This window comes from Marmota flaviventris, chromosome 20 (genome assembly GCF_047511675.1).
Source record: "Marmota flaviventris isolate mMarFla1 chromosome 20, mMarFla1.hap1, whole genome shotgun sequence".
Classification (NCBI taxonomy): Eukaryota; Metazoa; Chordata; class Mammalia; order Rodentia; family Sciuridae; genus Marmota; species Marmota flaviventris.
The window spans coordinates 2,633,894-2,659,600 of record NC_092517.1 but is presented as its reverse complement, the minus strand read 5'-3'; the positions used below and the strand labels follow the sequence as shown (position 1 = coordinate 2,659,600).

The following is a 25,707-nucleotide window of genomic DNA, read 5'->3' as shown; positions in this document are numbered from 1 at the left end:
AGGAATGATAAGGACAAGAGCAGAACTTGATGACTTTTACACAGAGAGCAACAGAGAACTCGATGAGACACCAAGTTGCTTCAGGGAAATGACTGTTGACATTACTGCAAGACAGTCAGATCCACAGAGAGAAGACACAGACTTAAAATGCCAGAGGCGAAGGGAGGTAGCAGTGAAGATTCTGCAGACAGCAGAAGTGCAATACGGCAACACACAACCAGACCCACACAAGTCAACCTGACGTCTTCTAAGACAGGCTCCAAGCTCCTCCAGACACGCACTACCCCACAAATCGCCCCTAGGAGCACAAAGAGAGCGGGATTAATAATTGAAAACTGCCCCCCAAACTGCTCTCGTATTTCAGACAGTTTTATTGGAGAATTTTCTCCGATGTTGAAAAAAGAATTAATACAGTTGTACACGGTCCCTTCCAGAAAAAAAGAAGAGGAAACAAGTCCCCATTCATTTTATGAAGCTTACAATTCCCTGATTATAAAACCAAAGTCAGCATTTGCCCACACATCCCAAAACAAAAGAACAGGAAAAAAAAAAAAAACCCAAAAAACTAGAGACTAGTATTCCTCATTAATATGGATACAAAACCCTTTATCAAAATAGTAGCAAATAGAATTCAGTAATGTATGAAAAGAATTATACACTGTGACCAAATAGTTTATTGTAAGGATGGAGAACTAATTTAATATTTGAGAAATCAACGTAACCCACCAGGTTCGTGGGCTGTGAGTCGACTTTTTGTTGCTATGACCAATACATCATAAAGGAGGAACCATGTATTTTGGCTGGTGGCTTCAGAGCTTTGGACTCATGGTCAACAGGCTGCGTTGCTTTGACTTCTGATGAGGGCAGAGTCCTCGAGATCTAGTCACTCCCCCCAGCCACACGTGTGACCATTACTGCACTGGGGACCAAGCCTTCAGCATATGAGGCTTTGAGGGACACTTTGTGTTCAAACCATAACTCAGGCCAAGGATGATCTCATCAAATGAAGCAAAAAAAGCACATGTTGCGATTCAACACCAATTTATGGTAAAAACTCACAAAAACACTGGAACACGCCTCAACACTCCTCAGCCTGGTAGAGAGCATCCACACAAGCTCTGAGGCCAGCATGAGACTAGACTCCCCTGGCCCTGGGCCAACACTGGAGGTCCAGGCTTGCTCTTCCACCCAGGCCCAGCAGTCACACTTCTGCACTTTGAAAATGGTACCCAAGCAAACTGACGGAGGTAAGGTGGCCTCGCAGTCATGCACTGAAGCCTGTGCACACCTGCAGTGTGCAGGCAGGCCGGGGCAGCTGTGACCCAAGACTCACAATGTATACAGAAATCAGTTCAAAATGGAGCAAGGCCTGAAGTGCAAGACCAAAAGCTCTTATGAAACACGCAGGAGGAAATCTTTGGGATCTAGGACAAGGCACAGAGTTTTTACAGTTGACATCTAAAGCAGGATTCACGAAAAGAAATCTTGATATGTTGTACCTTATCGCCATGAAAACTGCTGACTCCGAGAAAGACCCTTTGAAAAGAAAGGGCAGGAGCCAGAGCCTGGGAGGAGCTCCCGCAGAGCACAGAGCCGACAGGATCGGCAGCACAGCAAAGGACTCTGGAGCTCAATAGGAAAGGCAAGGAACAACCTGATTGGAAAGCAGGTGGAAGACAGAAGACACGTTCCCCAGGCAGCAGGCACAGTGGCTCCTGAGCCCAGGCACCCATATTCAGCACTGTCAGCCACGGGGGAAATGCAGTCCAAACTACAGCACCTTCCACTACCACCGATCACTCTGACGGCAGGGATCAATGAGGTGACAGCAGCAAACACTGCTTAGGGTGTGAGGAAGCTGGGACCCTCCGACTTTGCAGCTGGGAATGGAAAATGGTAAAATCACTCTGGAAAAACTCGGCAGCTATTTAAAGCCTAAACATGTAACTACCACACAACTCATAATCTATATTCCCACTACTTATTCCAGAGAAATTAAGACACATGTTCACATGAAAACCTGTACACAGATGTTTACAGAAGCATTATCAATAAATACACAAAAACTAGAAGCGACCCACATCATTCAATATGTAATGGTTGAACTATGGTCCACCTGTGCCATGAAATATTACTCAGCAGTGTAAGAGGCACGAAAACTGTCATCCTGATTTCGAGTGTGTGATTCACATGTTGTAGAAATGTCTGCAGATCCAGGGTTGCCTGGGTGAGCTCTGACCATCAGGTTGGTGGAGATGCTCCTTTGCCATGCCATGTGCCCTCCCACCTGTCCCGGCCTCCATGAGGCCACTGAGAGTTCAAGGTGGGTTTGTCGCCGTACCACAAGGCAGTCGGGAAAGACCATTTCAGGAATCAGTCCTGGGGAAGAAGCGCTGCGTGGTCCAGACCCTATCACACGAGGACTTGCTCTGACATTCTTGTGAAGGGAGAAGAAAGCCATCGCCCAGGAGTCAGGGAGAGAGCGTGCAAAGAAAGGAGCACACCTGACCTCACGGGAGAGGAGAGGAGAGGGGGCTATTCAGACTTCAGGGCTGCGCCGCAAGGGAAGGATCGAGGTGCGGCCCTCAGTACTTCTGACTCCCTAACCTCTAGCCAACGAACAGAGGAGGAGCACTGAGTGGACAGTGCTGCAGAGACATGCTGACTGGGGGTCAGGACTGGAGGGCAGCTCGGTGTGCTGGGTCAGTGAAGGGAAATGACGTCGTGTGGAGGTGATGCTGTTGTCCCCTTTGGCATCTCAGTCAGTGCAGCTGGAGCTCTTCCTGGTATCCAGAGGAGGGACACCAGGCTCGGCACCGACCAGAGCAAGGGGGTTGTCAGTCATCAGGAAATTTCAGGTTGATTGATCAATGAAAGACTGGTGCACCGAGAGAACAAAGAAAGTAGGTCAATGTTTCTTCCTCCTCATTCCTTTCTCAATCCACAGGACAGACTGGCGTCCACCAAGTGAGAACCAATGAGGCTTCTCGTCCATCTGCGAGTGACACAAAACTGAAAGGGTGGTCAGTACCGTGGATGAAGGGGGTAAAGTTTAAATCACATGACAGAGAAAACTACTGAGATAAAGTAGATTTATGAGCTAAAAGTGAACATGTGTAGATAAGAATTTCATTAGATAATGCATTTGTGTGAGTGTACATATATTGAAGTAGAGTTAATAGAATGGCCGTCCACGCTGAAGGATGGAGTCATCTCTTGGAATGTAGACCAGCCCTGATGATAGGTATCCAAGTTTAAGACACTGCCAAGGTCAAGGTGAATTTTAACTCCAAGCACAGAAGAACTTTCTAATAATTGTTACTTCCTAATAACATACTTTTCATTTCCACTCCCCTCCCAAGGCTTTACATCATGTATAAAGCGTCCACAGACGCCAGTGGACGCTTCTCCCTTGGCCTTCCCTTCCGGGTGAAGTGGTCCAAGGCAGAGCCCTGAAGGCCGGTCTCTCTGTCAGTCTCTGCATCCCACCATCTCTCAGGACGCTGCTCCGTCCCACATCATTGATTTGCTCCTCTCCTTAGGTTTAGGTTTATCCCACCAACAAACAGACACGTTCCAACGTCAACCTCTTAGCAGTCCACATCCTTGGTCCCCAACTCCCCTGTCTACCCCCTGTTGCTCTACTCCCCTCACGGGAGGGCGGCTGAGACATTACTCACACCAGTCTTTCTCTTATCCCATTAACATACGTTTATGTCTCCAGCTACATTGGGTGCTTCAAGTGACGTGGCCTGCTCACAGGAAATCCGATAGGCTTCCTGTCCTCATTCGACTTCTTAAGCAGCTTTGGAAAGGGTGCCTCCTTCCTTCTTGAAGCACTCTCTTCTCTTTTCTGTTTTATTTATTTATTTCCCCCTGCAGTGGGGATTGAGCCCAGGGCTTGGGCAGGCTGCAGCTCAGCCTCCCATCCTTAGGCAGGTTTTCTCTGCCACGTCCCCGGCTGGTTTCCTTCTCTCTCCCTCTGCAGTGCTGGGTTTATCTGCACCTCTGTCTACGGATGGAGCTTGTTGGGCCTCTTCCCTTTATTCCTCTGCCTCTCGTTTGTGCGCTAACTGCTGAAAGGGCCCTGGCCTAGCCCTAGGCCTGCACTCTGTTCCACCTTGACACCCTTCCGGGGGATCCCATGGTGGCATTGACCGTAACAACACACTTAATGACTCTCTAGTTTGCATCTTGGTCCTGAGTTCTGTTGACTTGAGTTCTGATGTTCGGCTGTCTCTCCAGCATCTCTTTCTGGAGGTTAACAGGAATCCCTAGGCCTCTACAGGGACTTGGAACTCCCTCTCCACGCTGTTGCTGGTGAGGTATTAAAAAACACAGATTCCCACTGCATTTTGATTTTTAATTTTTTTGGTACTAGGAATTGAAACCAGGGGTGCTCTACCACTGAGCCACATCCCCAATTCTTTTTTTTTTTTTCTTTTTTTTTTTTCTTTTGAGACAGGCCTTTATTAAATTGCTGAGGCTGGTTTTGAACTTGTGATCCTCCTGCCTCAGCCTCCTGAGTTGCTGGGATTACAGGCGTGGCCACTGCACCTGGTTTCCCACTGCCTTCTAGAAAAATGCATTCATATGTTTTACCAAGATGTAAGACTTGGTCAGCATCTGTCCATGTGCTTACCACGCCCACGTTTTCTTGCTGGGGTCCAGCCACTGGCCATCTTTCTGGCCCTCCAACTCCATCTGTCTCGGGGCCTTTGTTCTTGCTCCTTCCTGGCGTCACGGGACAGGTTCTTTCATGCTGCAGCTCAGCCTCACATCCTCAGGCAGGTTTTCTGTGACCATCATCTGAAACGCGTGTGTACCCCACTCGCACTCCAGGTCACAAGGCACGCGTGTTCTAATGATGTAAAATGGCGCACAGCTACTGTGTCTCATCCTCTCCGTTGCAGGGCCAGCGTCTGGCATTCCTTGTCCATTACTCTTCCACACAGTGCCTTCTTCCATTCCAACACTGTGAAGGCTGCCCTGCTCCATAGGTAAAGGCCAGCTAGCTGTACAGTGTCACCCAAGACCTCCAGGATCTCTCCACTCATCACCCGGAGCCCAGCCTGTCAGTCACATGCACCCCCCATCCCTCCCCAGGTGCCTGGGAATACCTGCCTTCCCTCACCCCGGTGGCCCTGGCCCTCCTTTGAAATGCTGCTTCTCTGCAGCCCTCTCGGTCCCCTCAGAAGTGGCGCTCGCTCTCTGCCCTGCACTCACAGAGCTCAGGTTTTGTCTGTGACTCAGTGAGGGGAGAATTCACTAATAGTGGAGGGTGGGAGTGACTTGTTTTCAAACCAAGGAGGCAGCGCAGGGAAACAGGACCATCCGCCCGCAGGAGATGAGGTGAGGCAGAGGGAAGAGCTCCTTCTCCTACCTCTCTGCTGGGCTGTTTCTCCAGGACCGCCCCCCCACCCCCCGCAGTCACTATCACACTCCAGTGCTGGTCGGGTCGGATCTGTCCTCCCCAAAGCCCTGGGGTAGAGCCCCTCAGTCAGGACTCCCCAGGTGACCAGACACCATGGGAAAATGTGTTGGTGAACCACACCCATCTCATCTAGCAGCACAGGTCTCCGAGGAAAGCCCAGGAGGTATTTTAGTTTAAACCCAGAGTGTCAGTGTTTAGAATAAATGTCCAGAATGAAGAGGATTTCCTCCAGAGGTAGTGAGCCTCCTCCACGATTTGTAAGCACACACTGGCAACGTCCCATGGAGCATCCAAAGCATTCGGAGGGCAGCCTGGATCCACAGGTCACACCGACTCTCCCGTCTTTCCAGGAAGCTCCAGATGTGTGTTGGAACGGGAAGTGACACTGAGGCCCAGAGAAGACCACCTGCCCTCGGCTGGACTGTGCCCTTCAACTCTGCTTTGGAATTTCAACAAATGCTTATTGTGAGCTTGAATATTTTTCCATGGATAGTGGTATATTTTTATTAGTTCAAATTGCCATGTTCTGCCTTTCCATTTCCATTCTATGCTTCCAAGTGGAACCCTGATTGAGCTATGACACGTTCATTTAGACTAGAAAATGAGGCAAGGAAGGAAGATGAGGGTTCAGGAAACTTGAATTAAACTTCTATTTCTGCTCCTGCATCAAGTAAACCTTTTAAGTCTCACACCTCCTGGTATGAATTTAATTGGCTCAGATAGATGAGAGACAGATTTGCCCTTTTTGTTTTTGTTTCTGAATTGGGCACATTAGATGGAAGAAAATAGACCTCATTTTTAATTGCATAGGATGGCCCAATTTTAGATCTCTTAGACCAAGAACAACTTTTGATACAGTTTCTATGCAGGGACCAGAGTTACAGATGTTCCGAGGATTCCCCCCAGGTATATAAAGTATCTTGAGAGGATGAAAATATCGGATTTTTTTGGAAAACAGTCATACTTACTATTTTTTGCCTGCACTGACCAAATCTGTCCAAATGAAACCTCACATTACTGAAGTTTGGACACTTACTGTGTTTAGGACTTTTATTTTGACCCTCTCTGCCAGTCCATTTGAAATTAATTTTACTTCCCCAATCATCTATTTCTTCCCGATAACATACACACCACTCCAACTGCTATTAAATTTAAACACAAACGGGCCATTCTGATTTTTATTAATATGTAACTGGCCACATGTTTGTTTGATGGAAAAGTTAATGGCTCAGCATGTCAGTTTTGAGACATGAACGGAAGAGTACGAGTTCATGAGAGCTTACAGATTTTAAAAGACAGAGAAAATAGCCTACAAATTTATTTTGGATGTGACCACAAAATGTCTTGAGATCTTAAAATTTCAAAGGTAAAACCCGGGAAATGCTGGCAAATTGTTCAGAGTAGCTGAAATCATGCATTACAAATATTTGTGTGTGTGTGTGAAATAAGTGACATTTTGTGAGGATCAAATTTACTACAGAAATTTGGCCAAGTCAGCATCAAGTGATTTCACACAATTATTGAACTTTTCTCTGTTGGAGATGTTCCCGGCCAAATCCTTCCTTTTTGGAAATCTCCTGGAGCTCCCTCATCTGCCACAGAAGAGCACTGTCTCTAGTGCTATGGCTGAGGGAGACATCAGTGGCTCCCGTCAGTCCCCAGCCTTTATCAGAGCCCACTCTCAGTCTTTTCCTCTAACTTGACACTGGATATTGTTCAAACGGCTTTCTGGAGAGATCTCTGTGGTTGATGTTTCTAGCCTGCCTGCTTGGCATCTTAGACTCTGGAATGGTGTGGTCCACAGAGATGTGGTGAGAATGGCCATGTTCTACTTTGGCATGATCCCACATGGTAGCCACCAGCTACATGAGGACATTGCGTGATAAAAAGCCCATGTGACGTGAGAGCAGAAACAGGACTGGATGGAAACTCTGTCTTGATGTAAACTCTGTGAACATTTTGAAGACTAGGTTGTGAATCCCATCAGCACAGGGACTACATCACGACCGCTTTGAGTACTACTGTATCAATACCAACAAGCACGGCATTTGGCACATAGTAGACACTCAAATGCTTTGTGAAATGCACAATTGCATGAATGCATGTATGGATATGTGAACCTTGGGGACAGAGACCATATTCAAATGGGGAAAAGGGAACCCGGAGTCACCCTCTTCTCTCAGAATACATGGATTAATTCCTTTTTAAAACAGATGATCTCATTAGAGTAATATCACTGATTAACCAAACTGTGGGACATAGAGTAGTGATGACAGTTTTCTACTTGTTGTATGTTATCATCTGAGGTCCTTGATCTAGAGAGATGGTGTCACATATTTAAGGGACTGAAGAGACGATCTTTCTGTGGACCATTTCTGCTCTCTGTACCTCATGCCCCCAGTGCTATATCAAACAGTAGCATCAATGGTTGGCACATGTTTGCTATCAGTAAGTGCAAGTTGCTGGCAGACCTGCCATTCTGCCATTGCACCTGCTGACTGCAGCCTTCTTGACATCTGCAAGCATCAGAGAAGGAGCAGGGAAAGGGGCAGAGAGGCAGGAAATGCGGCTTCCTCTCATGGGCTCAGTGGACACCCGCCTTGCACTCGGCTATCTACAGCCCACCACAGTCCAACGGAAACAGCACAGTCACAGCATACAGCAGACACTTAGGCTGCAGGTCCTACTTTGTTTGATGGTGGGAGAGAACCCACTGCAGTTGAATTTTGAGATGATTCACATTCCAGGTAAGAACAAATAGAGTTACTTTAGGTAGAGGGGAGTGAAGGGAGGGGAGGGTATTTGGAAGGACAATAGAATGAATCAGACATTATAACCCTATGTACATATATAACTATAGACCAGTGGGATTCTACATCATGTATAACCAGAAAAATGAGAAATTATACTCCATCTATGTGAAGTACATTGTACTCTCATGTATAACGAATTAAAACAAATTTAAAAATTTTTAAAAAAGAATAAAGGGACTGGTTCCCATCCAATAAAGCCAGACAATTTTAAAAAAAATAAATGGCATAAGCTATCACACCAACTTTTTAGCAAGGAGTCATCTAAAACAAAAACAAATTTAAAATTAAGGCCAACTTGCATAAAGAATCATAGGCGGACTTGGATAAAAACAAACTTATGTGTTTAAAGCTTCTTAGTATATAATAGACCACCCAGACAAAACAATTTGATTAATAACAATGCTGGATTATCAAAAATATTAATTAAAAAGAACTATAGACAACAAAGATAATAAATCCCACGACCATTGCAAAATAACTATAAACGAATAGTAATCAGGTTATTTAGCAATAACCAAAGAAAAAAATCAACTGTTTGTCCTCAGCATTCACAAAATAGAAATGATAATAGGTACTACCGATCTTGTGACCAATATTTCCCCTTTCAACTTTACTTACTGTTCATCCAATTTCATGATCCCTAAGGCACACTAGCAGAGAAATCAACAGGAAGCTGGATCCCAGAGTTGCGTGGCCTTGCCAGAGCACTGGCCCTCGCTGGTTGTCCTCTCATCTGCTTTTAACATCGAATGACCACAGCAGTATTAGTGATGACCACTTAAGCTCAAGGCCTTACACACCATCTCATTAGACCCTCAGAGCTCATGAGGTATCACTGTCATCTCCACTGGACTTGGGGGATGGGGACGAAGAGGAGCTTAGTGACATCAGCACAAGGACACATTTAAGAGGGTGAACCTAGGCATGCGAGTCCAGAGGATGGGTATCAGCCAAGGCAAAGGTGTGGCCTCTAAGCTCCTGTGATGGCATAAAAGGAACCCTCAGGTCCTATCTTCTTAAATTATATTTTGAATTACTTGAGGAAACATTATAAGTCTTTTTGTTGTAAAATTTCCTTCTGAATTAATTTCAAATATACAGAGAGCTGCTGAAAAAGTACAGAGAATTTCTGTATATTTTTTATTCAACTTCCCCAAATGTCAACGATGAATATAACCACAGGATGATCATCCAAAGCAAGAGATGCCAGTCAGGTGCCGCGGTGCATGCCTGTGGTCCCCGCCACTGGGGAGCTGGACGCAGGAGGGTCTGGCAAGGGCAGTCTGAGCAACTCAGCAAGACCTTTTCTCAAAATAAGAAAGAAAAGGAGCTGGGGATGTAGCTTAGCAGTAAAGTGCCCCTGGGTTCAATCCCCTGCACTGCAGAAGAAAAAAAGAAGAAAAATCAAGAAATACCAATTCAATTTTGAATTTTAATATTGTTAATTTCTAGGAATTGATAAACAGATATCATTATGTGACAACAAAATTAGAAATCTATAACAATAAAACCCCTCAGTAAGCCATGTTCTTGTACAAGAAATTAACTCATAAATAATTAAGAGGATAAAGGAGGAAATCCCAAGGAACAGATTTAAAGCACTCCACCCTAAACCCTGTGGCAGTCGGTGAAGATGGTACTTATAGATAAATGTGTTCATTGCCTTAAACTTCATGTTTCAAATATTAGAAGGATTCAAAATTTAGAAAATAAAGGTTCAAGAAAAATGACCTGATTCATGAATGAGTTCCGAGAGCTTATACACAGCAAGATGACAATATTTAATAACACCGTGGTCTACACTGGCGTGCCAACAGGGTGGCACCCCCATGCACAGTGGGAGCTACAGGAGGTGACGACGGTGTCAGGAATCCGACCATGGTGATGATTTCATAATGTAGACGTCTATCAGATCATCACCGTATACGCTGAGCATGTATAATTTCATTTTTCAGTTATACTTCAATGAAGCTGAAAAAAGAATATAGAGAAACATCCCAACTTAGGCCGAATTAGTTAAAAAGAAAAGAAAAGACTGTCCTCACTGAAAGAGTCTGAAATGTAAAATTCAGTTCTCCATTCTGCACAAGTATGACGCCAGCGTGCCTGAGAGTGACACATGATCTAAGTTCTGGCCCCACTGACAGGCTCTAGCGATGAGCTTAGAACTAGGGCAGCACCCTCTAACAGAGCGGTTACGCGTTAGGCAGGGTGCCAGGTGGATGACACCCTTACTTCATGAGGAAGATGTTGGCACCCACTCGCAGGGGAGCAAGGTGAGGCCCGTCAGCCCACAGGCGTCTAGACGTGGAGCAGGGCGACAGCTTCCCCAGCCAGGCTGCTCCCCACCAGCCTGCTCCTCCTTCCTGCCCAGCACCTCGGAAGCCTGGAGAGTTGGCCAGACCCCCTCACTCCACCTCCATTTCTGCGCCTCACATTATCTGCACCCTTTCCATCAACGAAAAGTACCTTCAGGACCCTCGGGACGTTATTTCCCTCCTCCATCCTTCAAACAGCTCCCTTGTGAGGGACAGCTTCTCTTAGGAAGCAAGCAGAATCGGGCGTGCTTACGTTGGCCACCTGCGATTACCCTCTTCTCTTAATAATGAATAAATTCCTAATTTCCTTTGTTAAAACTCCCAAACTCTAAGTTGAAAGAAAAGAACGGAGAAAGAGTGAAAACTTCCAATTGGTTTCTATCCCATTATTGTTTTTGACGAGCCAATTTTAGCTAATTATATGCCTTCTCTCAAAATGACTTTACAGGGAACAGCTCCAAATCTATAACCAGTCAGTGACGCTCTCGAACCTGAGGATGGGGAAGGACAGGGCAGCAGGGAGACACTTGCCAATGGCTCACAGAAAAGGGGACTATTAACATACTAAGGATGGACCCACGGCCATGCCCATTTCCTCACACAGCCACTCTGCAAAAGAGCTCCAATCATTTTGCAAAAGTCACACTGGAAAAAAATAATAAATCCATTAACAATCATATTTCTTTTACTGCTGATCACTTGAAAAGTTCTGTTGACAGTATATGGTTGTATTCTCAGAGGAATTCTCCCCTACTCCAAGATTAATTTTCATTTTTCTCAGATGTATTTTTTGCATAAACCCAAGCAAAACAACATTCTAGATGCTCATGGAAAATTCTCTTTTTCCCTCTGCAAATATTATGCTGAAATCTGTCATTCACTCTATGTCCCAAATCAACAAATGGTAAATATTTCAATATAGTTGTCTGGTATATTTTGGTATCTCCCTCTCTAAATTCCCTTTAAAGAAAGAGTGTGCCCTTCACTTAACTAAAGATATCTGCAAAGAAACTAAAAGCAGTCTGGAAAAATAAATTAAAAGTCTTTGCTGTCCTCTATTGTCTCCTGCAAGGACCTTTGTACTTACAATAATGCTGTGCAAAATGTCTTTGTGTTCTATCAATAATACATTGAGGCTCGGTTTATTTCATTTTATGTTGTTTTTACTCCTGCTTGGCAAACAAGACTCTCTCGACTTTCTCATTCTAATCAAACTGTAGAATGCTAATAAAACAAATCCAAACTAATAAAGCCCATTTCCTTTATATTAATCCTCTTAAAGTTATCAGGGACTCACATTCCTTGACATAAATAGTACAATCAGACATAAAGTAGAAGATAAAATATGGATAAGGGGACTATTAACATACAAGGGTATTAAAACAAAAGCATAATGACAAAGGCCTACTGAATTCCAGGATCATTTAAGACATGTTGGGCGGAGACTCCACTCTACAGGAAACATTTAATACTCCTGAACCCTGGGAAGGTCTGCCTCAGTGGGATTTCAGCTATGGAGAAAAGGATTTCTTAACTTTTAGTTTTACATCGATCAGGTTGTTTTGAGGAAGATTTGAGCCTGCAAACCACAAATTTGATAATTGTTTTCCTAAGTGTTCAGGAAGAGTGAACCACCCCAGAGACTCTGCTTCTCAAAAGAAGACGTTCCTCTCGAATCTAGTTTGGTTTAATTATAGCAGCCAGGGTGTGATTGCTGTTTATATCCCTCCGGTTTGAATCTGCTCTGGCTGGGTTTGGGTCAGAGCTATTTCTAGGAAATGCCTGCTACTTTTTCTCAAACTATAGCTTTTTTATGTTTTTCTTTTCTTCTTCTTCTATTTTTTTTCCTGCCTTGATGTCCTTGCTACTTTAATAAGAGAACAGATGGGCGGTGTAGAGGTGTATATCCAGGCACGCTGGCCTGCAGGGCGCTGTGGCAGCAGGTCGGGTGGGGAGAGTTCTATGAGGGTGGTGATTATTGTCATTGCATTGTTAAAGCCACCATGTCACTCAGACTATTCAGTTCCACATAACAGTAATCACGCTTGGTTTAGACCAATCAAGCAAAGGGAAAAAAAAAATAAAAAACAATGCATGGCAAGGTACAGGGGTGGCCTGGGGACTTCTGAGCAAGAAATCTGTCCGGTGTGAGAAGGCACCGGGCCCTGGACCCCAAAGGCAGCCTGGAACCCATGGAGCACTCTTCCCCAACCCTCAGGCACGACTGAACCTGGGCTGTAGTTTGGATCTGGAATGTCCCCCAAAGCCCATGTATCAAGGCTTCGTCCCCAGGTCCTGTTGGCAGGTGATAGAGCCTTATAGGTGGGGCCTAGCAGAAAGTCTTCAGGTCATGGGGGTGCCCTTAAAGGGGTGGTGGGGCCCCACCCCCTTCCTCTTCTTCTTCCTCACTTTCTGGTCACAAGGTGAGGAGAAGCTTTGAGTGCAACATGTTCCCTCCATAATATGCTGCCACAAGGTGCCACCTTTGACCCAAAGCCACAGGGCCAATTGCTCATGGACTCTAAAATGTAAGTCCAAATAAACGTTTCTCTTTGTAAGTTGATTATCTCAGGTGTGACAGTATTGGAAAGCTGACTAACATGTCCTGTGAGTCTATGTCCATGTCTCCCCAAGCAAAGCAACTTCATCTGCTCTACCGTGTTGATCCCCACTGTCTCTGAAATTCCAGAAAAGCATTCTATTTCACAGAGAAATCAGTGAAATAGAATGATTTGCTCCTCATTCCAGATTCCCAGGAAAGGAATGTTATGGGAAGCAAGTTTGCACAGATTCTCACTGTGCAAACCATCAGGTGTCCAGTCCATTGGGACTGTGAGATCAGGGCCTCCTCCTAAGAGGAGAGGAGGGGTCCATCAGGGTGCCAGTGAGGACATCTGTCGAGAGCTCTGTCTTGAGAGGGGTTGAAGGGAGAAGGAGTTTGCTCGCTGGAGAAGCAGAGCTGAGGCCGTGAGCCTCCGGCGGGCAGCAGGGCCCTGCCTGCAGAGGCTCTAGCACAGTACAGCTGCTGTCTTGGATGTGAACTGCCTGTAGCTGTTCACAGATTTCCACACAAGGGGAGGCCCCAACAGCATGATGTCTGGTTTTGAGAAGCCACCATAACAGGGTTAAGTTCTGCCAGGTCTGAGAAGCCAACGTGGTGTCCCCCAGCTGGGAAGACACTCTGTCCCAGACACAAGTCTCTAGAGCTTTGTGACAGTGAGAACGGAGCAGGAGAGAGGACTTCGTCCTACAAACTGAAAAGTGATCTATCTCAACGGAGAGGCCATACTGAAAAATCTCTCATACATTACCTCCATCCCTCCACACCAAAAGTTCACAGGAAATACAAACAAAAATAAATAAATTTATTAGGTTTGGGTGGCACAGTCTATATTGTCCTAGCCACACAAGGTTCCCAAGGAAGGAGGACTTTCCTTCCTCTGCTTAAAATAAAAAATTAAAAAAAAGATGTTGTAAATGGCATATTTTCCATCATAGGGTTGGCTTATTTTATAATTGCAAGATTTTTTGGATGTGCAGGATGCTTGTGATTTCCTATAAAATGGTGATGTAATCAGCATCCTCAAAAGAAGACAAAATACCTTTACCTGAAAATACTAACAAACAGGAAGAGAACAAAAATCCCCCGGAAGAGAAATCCCAGCCTTGATATCAATCTACAAATCCAGGGAATATTTATTTCTGGTTTCAGACTTGTCCATCAAATTTCAGCATTTGCACTTTATCTAAAACCTTCGTATTTTTTTGCAAAGTCTTCCAAAAATGTCGAAAATAAGTTCACAATGCTGGGGCTCCCACCTCTGCTCAAGAAATGCGCACCAAACGAGCGACCCCTATTTGCTTTCTCTGTGGAAAGTTTTAGAGTTGGATCCACAAAGCCAGCTCCAACCAGAGAGCAGTTTGAAGCTGACAGACTGGAGCCACTCTGAAAGCGTTTCAAAGAATAAGTGGGGAAATGCACAGACGAGAAATTTTACTTTTCAACAAACGCTTAATAGTCAGGAGATTTGAGCTGTTAGTTTAATGAACACTTAAGAATTAATTCTGGCTTTCTCTCAGGGTTAAGATTTTTCGAGTTGAAAGGTTATGTATTCTTACCTTATTTTGTCAGAAATGGAATCTAGAAGAGCACAGATTTTAAATATTTTCCCCAAGGGCTCATTTGGAATAAAGTCTTTACCCAGATTTACCAAACCCCACCTACCCTACCTTTCTCTTACCCTGTCCTCAGCCCAGACTGCCCTTCCAATGAGGGGCTCTGCTGCAGGACACCAGCCTCCAGAGAACCTTGAGCCTCAGATGGCCTTCCTGCCTCCAATAGGCGCACTGTGCCCTCCTGTCCACACATTCCTCCACTGTCACCCTAAGTCTCCTCCAGCCAGAGTTTAGAAAAATGCATGTATGCCTTATAAAAACCATCTCATTACAGTGTCTTAGCAAATGACCTTAATCATTACTGAGCATCACACCGGAAGCACGGGAGTGGGCATGATCCTAGTACCTGGGGACAGCTATGGTCTGTGCGTCCAGCATCCTGTCCCTCTTCATTCCACCCATGCTTTCCTGTTGGGTAAGCACCACTGTCCTGCTCTTACCCAAGAGACCTCAGCCTCCTGCTCCTTGGAATGATATGCGACACAGCGGAGCACCAGAAACTTCCCTTAACAAATGCGAATGTGTCAAGTCTGTCTTTGGAAATGTAGTTCTGGGGCTCTGTAGGGCCACTGGAGAGAGTGCTGGAAGCTGGCAGCCCATGGCACTGTGTGGGGGCCACGGAAGAAGAGAGCTCGCCTGACGGAGAATTCTGTACAGAGAGGGCCAGGGTTAAGAAGATGGGAACAGATCATGTGCACACCTGCGTGCCTTTGTGCCTCTGAACTTTTACACCGATGGAGTCAATGAGCCCCTAGTGCTTAAGCCAGTTAAAAGTGGGTTTCTGTCACTTGCAGCCAACACAGTCTGACAAATAATTGATATTCACCAACATGCTGAGCTCACCAGGTGTGAGTCCCACTAAACCCCTTAGATACTAGCTCACCTAATCCTTAAGAACACCATGAGGCTGACGGCATTACATCCTCAGGCAGAGCTGGGAGCCTCGTGATCCCGAGCAATGGCGGGTCACACACGCCAAGCCCAGCAGTCTAGTTCCAGCATGGTGCCTGTCACCAAGCGTCACTGGAACCTTTGTGGTTTCCAGAGTGATCTAGGCCCCACCCTTCAGGGGCACCTTGTGGAGGGGAACCTCCGTGGCAAGAGACTCTCCTTCATTCTGTTGCTCAGGTCGGCACAGTCCAGGGGGACCCCAGCTGCTACAGAGGGCAGGGGGTGTTTGAAAGGAGAACTGCAGCCTGCCTCTAGGACAGACGAGCAAGAGCAAGAGCAAGAGCCCAGATCCAAGTGTGCGACAGTCTCACCAAAGGACAGCCTTGTGGGAAGGATGGCATCCTGAAGAGCTGTCCCCTTTCCCTGATTCAGAATGATTCTTTCCTGTCTCTCAAAAGGGCGAGGCTTAAGCCCCAGAGGAACCGATTTTCTGGAGTCTCTCCTGGGGACCTGAGCTGTCTCCATCTGCACCCTATGTGTGCTTGGCAGGTTCTGCCTGCGTTGCTGCCTCTGGCTCTTGGCTTCTGAGCACGGGTTTTCTTCTCTCCTGCTGTCTGTCCTCCCCCGGCCCCACCGCCTTTCAAATGTCTGTTCTGATCAGATGGACAAGTCAGACTTTGCCCAATTAGTCCGTTTTAAGTAGCTTACCCTGTACTTTATTAAAAGCAAAATCCACACTGGGTTGACAAGATTAGAGGAAAATATAAAAATAAATTACTGTATTAAAATTAATTAAATGAAAAGCTGTATCTAATACCAGGAAATGATGGACTTCACAGGAGTAGTGAAGCCCTTAGTTCAACAAATGATTTTTAGAAATCCTAAAAACTCCCGACCCAGAGCTGAATTAGATATTCCACACTGAATGCAAAAGCAAAAAAGATGTTAATTTTGGCTTTTTGCACAAAGAGAATAAAAAGTTCATTCTGCTCTTTGCTCTGCAGGAAAATTCTTTTGACTGCAACCCCATTCCACAGGCTGGTGTTATAAATGACACCGCAACACACTTGGGGAACAACTTGGTTCTGAGGATCTCTGAGAATTCTGGAAACATCCTGTGTGTGAAACAATGGGGCCAAGGAACAAATAAAGGGGACTAGAGGGTCCAGGCTCGGTTTGGTATTTTCCGAGCACACCTGTCAGGCTGCCAGACCTGTGCTGTGCTGGGAAGGGAGGAAATGTCCAAGGACCGAGGCGACAGGACCAGAGTCTGACACCAATGTCGCCTACCTAGAATTCTGCATCCCTGTCCCCAGTGATCTACAATGCTGAGTACTGGACAGTTTCAAATGCTTTCAGTCGTTAATAACAAAAGGAACTGGAAGTTGGATTTTAATAGGTATAGAGCAGGTCGGGGAAAATAAGTTTGAAAATGAAATAGAGGTTCACCATCCCTAATCTGAATAGCCCAAATCGGAAGCGATTCAAAATCGGGAACTCTTGTTGTGCTGACGTGACTCCACAAGTGGAAAATTCCATACCGTGAAAACGTGTTTCATGTGCTCTGCAAATATTGTATAAATTCACCTTCAGCCATGCGCATTAGGTATACATGAGACAAACACATTCTGTGTTCAGGCTTGGGCCCTGTCCCCAAGAGACCTCATTATGTATGTGCAATTATTTCAAAATTTGAAAAAATTCCAACCCTGCAGCTTACTGCTCCTGAGCGTGGTGGGTAAGAGCTACTTGACATGTGTGAGGCAGGTATTTTGTTCTTGGTTCTCTTTAGAAACCAAAGGTGCTTTCTCTTTTCCTTCCGAGTGTGTGTTGGTGAGGACAGGGGTGGGTGGAACTGAGGCAGGACTCCGGTGGCCACCCGTGGCCTGATTCCTCTCCTTCTGAGGGTGCCCGCACTGTCCCCGGCCCACCCCAGGAGGCACACAGGGAGCCAGAGGAGCCCCAGGCCACTGCTGCTTGGGTGGCTGCCTGGAGCCCTGCCACGTTCCCGAGGGCTCCCTGGCGGAGGCCCAGGGCCTCAGCCTCCCCAGGCACAACTTCCAGATCTGTGGAAAGGAAACGAGGCGCTGGCCCTCCCTGCAAGGGTGGCTGTGCGGACGCCTTGAGTGGACCCACCTCGGCCCGCACTAGGCTCCAGTGTCGCGTCTGCTGTGTTTCCTGTGCCTCAGGGCATTTAGCACATTTCATTTCTCTCCCAAGAGAGGCTCACTCTTCTTCACTCCACCACGTCCCACACCCCATCATCCTCTGCCCACACCCTGCCCGAGTGCTTTCCTGAGTACCTATCAGGCGGGACACAGGCTGTTTTCCCATCCTAACTACCTTTCCATAGATGAGGAAGCAGAGTTACCTGCCACTTGTCCCTGCCACTGGAACCCAAGCTCTGTAAGAAAAGGGACTGGTTTGTCCTGTTGCTGGCATATGCCTGTGTTATGGTTTACAGTGAGGTGTCCCCAAAAGCTCACGTGTGAGACGATGCACGAAGGTTCAGAGGAGAAGTGAGATTGGCTTGTGAGAGCCTCATTCCCATCAGTGAACTGATCCTCTGATGGCATTAACTGAGTGGTGACTGGAGGAGGTGGGAGTTGGGGACGTGCCTTTGAGGTATATGTTTGCATCTGGCAAGTGGAATTTCTCTCTGCTTTCTGACCATCACGTGAGCTGCTTCCCTCTGCCACACTCTTCTGCCATGATGCTCTGCCTCACCTCAGGCCCCGGGAATGGAGCCGCTATCTATGGATAGAGAACTCTGAAACCCTGAGCCCCCAAATAAGCGTTTCCTCCTCTACAATTGTGCTGGTCAGGTCTTTTAGTCACAGCAGCGAAAAAAGCTGACCAAAATAGCCTGGGTTCCAGGGCAGTGCCTGACACAAGCAGTGAGTGCCTTGGACTGTGTCTGGCAGCTCTCTGTCGCTGCTCCACCAAGCCTGACACAGGCTAACTGGGAAGCAAGACAGGTTTTAGTTTGACTTATGGTTCTGGACTTTTAAGTCCAGGTTCTGGCGGCCAACGGTGGCGTTTCATCTGGCAGGAGAGTGCGTTGGAGAGGGTGGTTACATCTTGAGGCAGGAAGCTTAGAAAGAGAGGGGGTGAGAGGAGGGAGGGAAGGAGGAATGGAAGTGGGTATGGAGGGGGCAGGAGTGAGAGAAAGGCCGGGGTCCCACTCCCTCTTTGAGGACATGTCCCAATGACCTAAGGCCTCCCCCTAGTCTCCACTCAGAGGCCCATAGCATCTCCCAGGAGTGCCAGTACTGGGGACCAAGCCATTCCATATGGGTCTTCAGGGACACCCATCTCAACCACAGCAGCGTCACATGCATGGCTGGCCACTCTGAAGGGCCCAAGCACTCCCAAGGTCCCCGGGGCTTCTGACAGCAGCTCGGGCCTGTGTTGCCCTTGTCCTCGAGTCTGAAGCTTTCGTGGAAATGCTGGGCATGCTTGGGGATCCTGCCCTAAATGGTGGCCTCCAGCTGAGCTCATGATGGGTGCCGTTTCTCCTGTATACCTGGCGCCTGGAATTCCATCAGAACTTCTTCCCACAACCCCATTCCCCAAGAGGGGACAATAAACTAGCCACCTGGGCCCATGGTTGACATTTATTTGAGTAAAAACTAGGAGATTTCAACCCCAAATGTACACTTTCAGGCTCACTCTTGGTATGGGTCAGCCGCTCTGAGGGCTGCGCACGGCCCATTCATGTGGAAGGTCTGCTGAGGCTGGAGAGGGTCCTTGGAGTGCTTGCTGTGGGGCTGCCACCAAACAGCCTTGAGTCTTAATGTCATCTGGCCCTGGAGGGGCTGGGACTCGCTACTCTGCCTTAGGGAGAGGACCTTGCCGAGTGGACCCCTCAGCCACCTTGGGCTTCTGCTAAGTAAGTGAAGATTTATTTGTGCTGTCTTGCTGATGTGAGCAAGATGTATTTGGGGGCCAAAATGCTTCCTGTCTTTTAACATCATGCAATCAATGCTTTGGGTATTAATATTTCTGTAGGGTATTAATTTGCAAAATTGTGATAAAATGCTATTCATCCCAAATCAGAAAGAACAATCTGATTCAAATGCATTTAGAACATTTCATTTCTAATTATATTCATATACTAGTTTATGTTTCAATCAGTCTATCAGCAATAGGTACCAAGGGAAAAAATGCGTATCTGGTTAAATAAGACTACAGGGCACCAGACTAAGTAATCCCTACGTGTTTCTTCTGTCTTAGCTATTCTTTTTTGTTTGTTGGTTTGTTTTAAAACTGGCAGTGGAAATCTCCAGAGGACTGAGGGCTCAGTGGGGTGGGAGAGCTTGGTGGGTATTGTTTCCAGCCTTGTTCTATTTGAATGAAGTTCTCTAATGTACTAAAACCAAAATCAATCAGTTGGGTGAATGCTATGGTTTTTGGCTTTTCTCTCTGCATTTCACTTTAAATTTCCTGTGTTTTGCAGATCAGCCTTACTGGCTGCATGGCGATATCCTCAATTCCCAAAGAGCACTTTTCAGACACCTGCCACACAGATATTTAATCCTTATAACAACCCCCAAAGCAGGTAAACATTATCTCCATTTTATGGAGGTGGAAACTGAGGCCTTGGGACATTAAGTGAATTTGCTCGAGGTGCAACTTAGAAGCAGTGAAATTCAACTGCCAGAGAGTATTTCATCTATGTGTGTTTTTGGACATCTGTTTTCTTTAATGAAATTCAGAAGTGGACGGAAGTTATTTAAGTAAGGGACACGTGGATTTTATATGTACTATCTAATTTAATTTTCCTACTCTGAAGTAAACACTACTACAATTCTTTGTTTTAGAGATTAGAAATGAAGACTGAGGGGAGATGCCCACAATGCCCTTCGCACCGCCAGGAAGTTGGGAAGCCAACTCTGCGCACACCTGGGAGGTGGTGTCTAGGCACGTGACTGCTTTCTGGGATGCTCCGAGCGTACCTTGAGCACCTGTTTCTAACAAGTTCCACGATCAATGCTGATACTCAGCTATGTTTGAAAAGCACAGAAGAAAATGAAGGACGCTGACCCCCAGCATGGGAACTGTGTCCCCCAGAGGAAGTGAGAGCAGCCCAGCCCATCTTTCAGCAACGCCAGGGAAGGTTTTTCTCGTCTTTCACTGTGTTTATGTGACTGTTTTATTTTTTGTGCATATACTCTGGCTACTAGATTTTTCCTATTAAAAACATAACTTGTCTTAATGGATTCCACGTGAGAAATTGCACAAGCAGCTGGACACACCTGATGGCCAATGCGTGGCTGCAGCTTTTGGGCACACGGGGCATCCCTGAAGTTCCCCAGGCCTTTCCTCAACAGGAAGGGGTATCTCCACTGAAGGGTGGCCTGCCTTGCAATAAAGGGGTGAGGAGTCCCCGAGAACGTAGCAAAAGCCTGGAGGAAGACACGCTTGGAGAGAAAATTGGAAGTGAACAGCAGAGCTTTACAAAGAGCTCCCAAAGTAGGCCCTTGTAAAAGTGAATAATGAGCTGCATAGACTAGTCCCTTCATGCTGAGCTCAACACACATCTTTAAACATAAGATTGTCGAGGAAGCAGATACTCGGAAACCCTTTCATCTTAATTAAAGTTATGTGGGCTACGGAATACTTTTCCTTTATATTAAGCTCTTATTCCTGTGGAGAAATTTCTATTTGTTTTTATCTAATTTGAGCTTCAAGGTTAATCTCGGTTTAAGACTTTCGCTCACTGGGAGAGACGTCCTTCCGGTTCCCCCTGATCCCATGCCTGTGCGTATCCGCCGGGGCCTGCTGCGCCCCAAAGCCTCTGGCTGGCTGCACATTCTTTACCCTGTTCCCCTCCATGGGGAGAATGGGCTGTGTCCCTGGGAAGGATATGGGATGGGGAGGATTTTGAAAAAGGTCACAGAGCTTTCTATTTTAGGGAGCCACATGCCGCAAGCCTTAAATGTGGAGCTTCTGATAAACTTGCTGGGATGCAGCGCGAGAGATATGTGCAGAGGCAAAGGCGGGTGGAAGAGGGAGATGCTGGAGAAGGAGAAAGGGGACGCACTTCCCCCAGGAAGGGGCTTCGCAGGCCTCGGAACTGCTGATGGATGGGACTGCCTGGCACTCTGGGCTCCCTAATTTTCTTCGATAAATACACGCTTGATTAAATCAAACTAGAGGCGGAAGGGACTTGTGCTTTCCATTTCCAAGAGAAAATGAGAAATCATGAATAAGTGGCAGGAGAGCAAGCTGGAGTTTCTTGGAAGTCTTTGAGAGTCTGCCTTCCTCTAAGCTGGTGAGGTGTCCTCAGTGCTTGGGAGCAGCCCATGCTGCCCGCCAGTGCAGTGAGTGGCGCATTCGGAGGTGTCGGGTGTGTTTGGCCACCTTGACACTGCACGTATCTCATGCCCCTCTTTCCCCCGCAGCTGGATGCCGCCTTGATCCTGCAACAACCACCTTACCTACCACAACAGCAACCACTGTCAGCCTGGGCCGACAAGCCCAAGTCCCACCCAGGACCCCAGGTGTCACTTTTCTAAGATACAGCCCCCCAGATGTGGGTCTTTATGTAATATGAACAATGCACCTTCCCGTGAGGTGGCCTCATTCCCTTTCCCTTCCCCCACCTATATGCAGAGCCTCCACCTGCGGACTTGGGGTCCCATTTGTGTTTCTTGACCTTGCCTCCAGGTGTGCCATGAACCCATGAGGCTTCCAGTAGCCTGCTGGCCTGGAAGAGGACAGAGTTCCCCCATCATCAGTCAGAGGGGCATCAGGAGGGGCTCTGGGTGGTGCACGGAGGCATTTGCCAGCACAGCAGTTTCCACGGAAGAGGAACAGGCCTGCAGCGCACATGGGGGTACTTTGGAGTCAAGAAACCTGATTTCCTGTTCTGGATGAGACAGACCCGAGGAGACCCTGGGCAGGTTATCACACCAACCAGGAACCCAGAAGACAGTGGCTATGTCCATCAGGTCCCTTGCTGGGTATGTCTGCCCCTGCCAATAAGACCATGTGGAAAGGAGCCCACGCTTCATCACCTGAGGAACAACGGAGACACCGAGCACCTGCAGCCTCTCACTCACTCTCCCAAGGGCAGAGGAGTCAAAGAGAAAGAAGGGTCTCAGAGCGCGAGGGAGCAGGCCAAGCAGCCAGCTCCTCAAGCACCTCCCTGTGGTAAGGAAGACAGGCACTTCTGTAATAAAGGGCTGACCTCCCACACTCTGAAACTGTCTAGAGAACACGCAAACAGACTGGAGGGGTTCCAGGGGATTCTGACTCGTGGCTCACCTTGGTGAAGGTTAGACAACAGGCAATACTTTTTTTCTTTTTAGAACTTTGTGTTTGTTTTCTCATGTTGAGTGTCAGTCCGAGCTTTGCAAGATAAATTTTGCCATAGTTGGGGGTCTATTTTCTTTTTAACTTTGTAATTACTTTAAATTAAACCCTTTCTGCAAAAGAGATTTAGGTAGTGGTTTAAAAATAACAAAAAAAAGATATATTACTAACAAGGTCACTTCCATTTCTAGTGTGTCTTTAAACACAAATAAATATAAATATATAAGCTCCCTCCTTTTAAAATACACACAGTTGCTTAATTTTTTTTCCCTTTCAATATGCCTTGGGATCTTTCTAAATCAGTACATAGTAAATTTCTTATTTTACTTTAAAATGTTAAACATTGGCATGGCATCTCATCACACAGATATACAGTTTATTCCTGCTGTTGGCCAATTAGGTTGTGTCTAATTGTTTTGCTATCACAAACAGTGCTGCAATGAGTATTCTTATTTATGTGCCATTTTCCACGCATGTAACTTTACCTGAAGAAGAAATTTCAAAAGGAAAATCATGGGATCAAAGGGCATATGCATTTATAGTTTTGATAGATATTGCCAGATTGCCTCTATAGGGTTATATGCAAGGAAAATCTGACCAGAGATGTGTGATTGTTTATCTTTTCTGACTTTCCAACAGTTGCTTTGTAGAACTGCCTTGAATATGCATATTCAAAAGTATAATAAATTTTTACTAACTTAACACATCCTCTAATTGGCCCCAGATTAAAAAACAGCATGTTCTCTGCTACAGGGACACTGCTACATCGATGTTCATAGCAGCACAATTCACAATAGCAAGACTGTGGAACCAACCTAGATGCCCTTCAATAGACGAATGGATAAAAAAAAAGTGGCATTTATACACAATGGAGTATTACTCTGCATTAAAAAATGACAAAATCATAGAATTTGCAGGGAAATGGATGGCATTAGAGCAGATTATGCTAAGTGAAGCTAGCCAATCACTAAAAAACAAATGCCAAATGTCTTCTTTGATATAAGGAGAGTAACTAAGAACAGACTAGGGACAAAGAGCATGAGAAGAAGATTAACATTAAACAGGGATGAGAGGTGGGAGGGAAAGGGAGAGAGAAGGGAAATTGCATGGAAATGGAAGGAGACCCTCATGGTTATACAAAATTACATACAAGAGGAAGTGAGGGGAAAGGGGAAAAAAACAAGGGGGAGAAATGAATTACAGTAGATGGGGTAGAGAGAGAAGAGGGGAGGGGAGGGGAGGGGGGGATAGTAGAGGATAGGAAAGGCAGCAGAATACAACAGACACTAGTATGGCAATATGTAAATCAATGGATGTGTAACCGATGTGATTCTGCAGTCTGTATACGGGGTAAAAATGGGAGTTCATAACCCACTTGAATCAAAGTGTGAAATATGATATATCAAGAACTATGTAATGTTTTGAACAGCCAACAAGAAAAATTAAAAAACAACAACAACAACAACAACAACAACAACAAAACCCCAGCATGTTCTCACCATCCCGGGGCCTCCCTTCCAGATCCAGCCACCGAACCCATCCCAAGGGAAGTTCTATGCTGACTGCTAACAGTGTAGATGAATTTTATGGCAGTTGGTAAATTTTTAAATGATTACAGTCAAGGTCAGTTGCCCTGAAAATATTTATTGCTTTGCTAGACATAGACATACTACATAGTTTAGGTCTAAGAACAAAAAATCCTGACAGAATACCCTCCTACACATCTGCTGTTTCACCAACAGCTCCAATAAAGAACTTGCCATTCTACTATAGGGACATTTAGGTAATACCCACACTGTCCATTTTATTTGGGTCAATCTATTGTAGCAAATCACTTTTGTCTTCTTCAAATTGGAAAACTGAAGAAATATAAAATGATTTTTGCCAAGTTTAGCAAACTATTTGAAATGTTTTTTGACTTAAAATAGAGACAGACAGTATAAATGGAATTCATTTTAGCAGGAGAACCCTGGGGGGCTCCTCAAAGAAATAGCCAGTGATACTCTAGGGTGCCTTCAACTGGAGCTGAGCAAAAGCAAAAGCAAAAAATCCTGCCTATTCGGGGCAGGCAGGACACATGCCCTAGGGGGCTGGGCCCAAGCAAACAGAGGTTTTGAGAAGGAAGCCAAGTCAGAAGTCAGGTGGTCCTTGCTGTATTGCTGGCACTGTACCTGGGAAGCCTCACTCAGCATCTTTCAAAATCACTAGCAATAGGAACTTATTTAGGGACATTCAGTCATTGTGCATAGCAATAGGGGGGCCAGATGGAAATAAGTAAGAGGCTGCTCTGTAGCACTTCCTCCGGGGTCTGCACAACGCCCACGGGTGCATGGGAAGTGTCGGCTCCTTGACTCCGGGTGAACATGGCTCTCTGCTCTTGGAATCCTTCCTCACCTTCTTGGTAGTGTCCACCTGGCCAATCTGTCACAGTCAACCGCCAGCTGAACTGGTTCTGAGATAACTCATGAGGATTTGCACAAGAACTTCATGACTAAACCAGAACACATGAGCATCTGCCTATCTGAGCTCCCTGAGGACTACCTGGCTTATTATTTACTGTGAACAACTCTACTAATTTTATTGTGTTATATCTGCATGGTTCCCCGAAAGATTTAAAGTGACTTATGGAGTCATACAGCAAGATAGGGTAGGATAGAAAGATCAGGAAAAGGAAAAACAGGTAGAGTGACATCAAATGAAATGAAGGAGAATTGAACAGACATCTGTCATCAAGTCCTTCACACGTTTTGGATAA

General features: G+C 46.0%; 1 long non-coding RNA gene across 1 annotated transcript in view; it reads right to left on the bottom strand.

Moving 5' to 3' along the window:
* The window catches only part of LOC114089858 (uncharacterized), a 155,046-nt gene extending 146,101 nt beyond the window's left edge, over positions 1-8,945 (bottom strand). Inside the window, exon 1 of the long non-coding RNA XR_003582246.3 lies at positions 8,866-8,945. This is a non-coding gene — a long non-coding RNA (uncharacterized lncRNA). The remainder of the gene's footprint in view (positions 1-8,865) is intronic.
* Between the last annotated feature and the right edge of the window lie 16,762 nt (positions 8,946-25,707).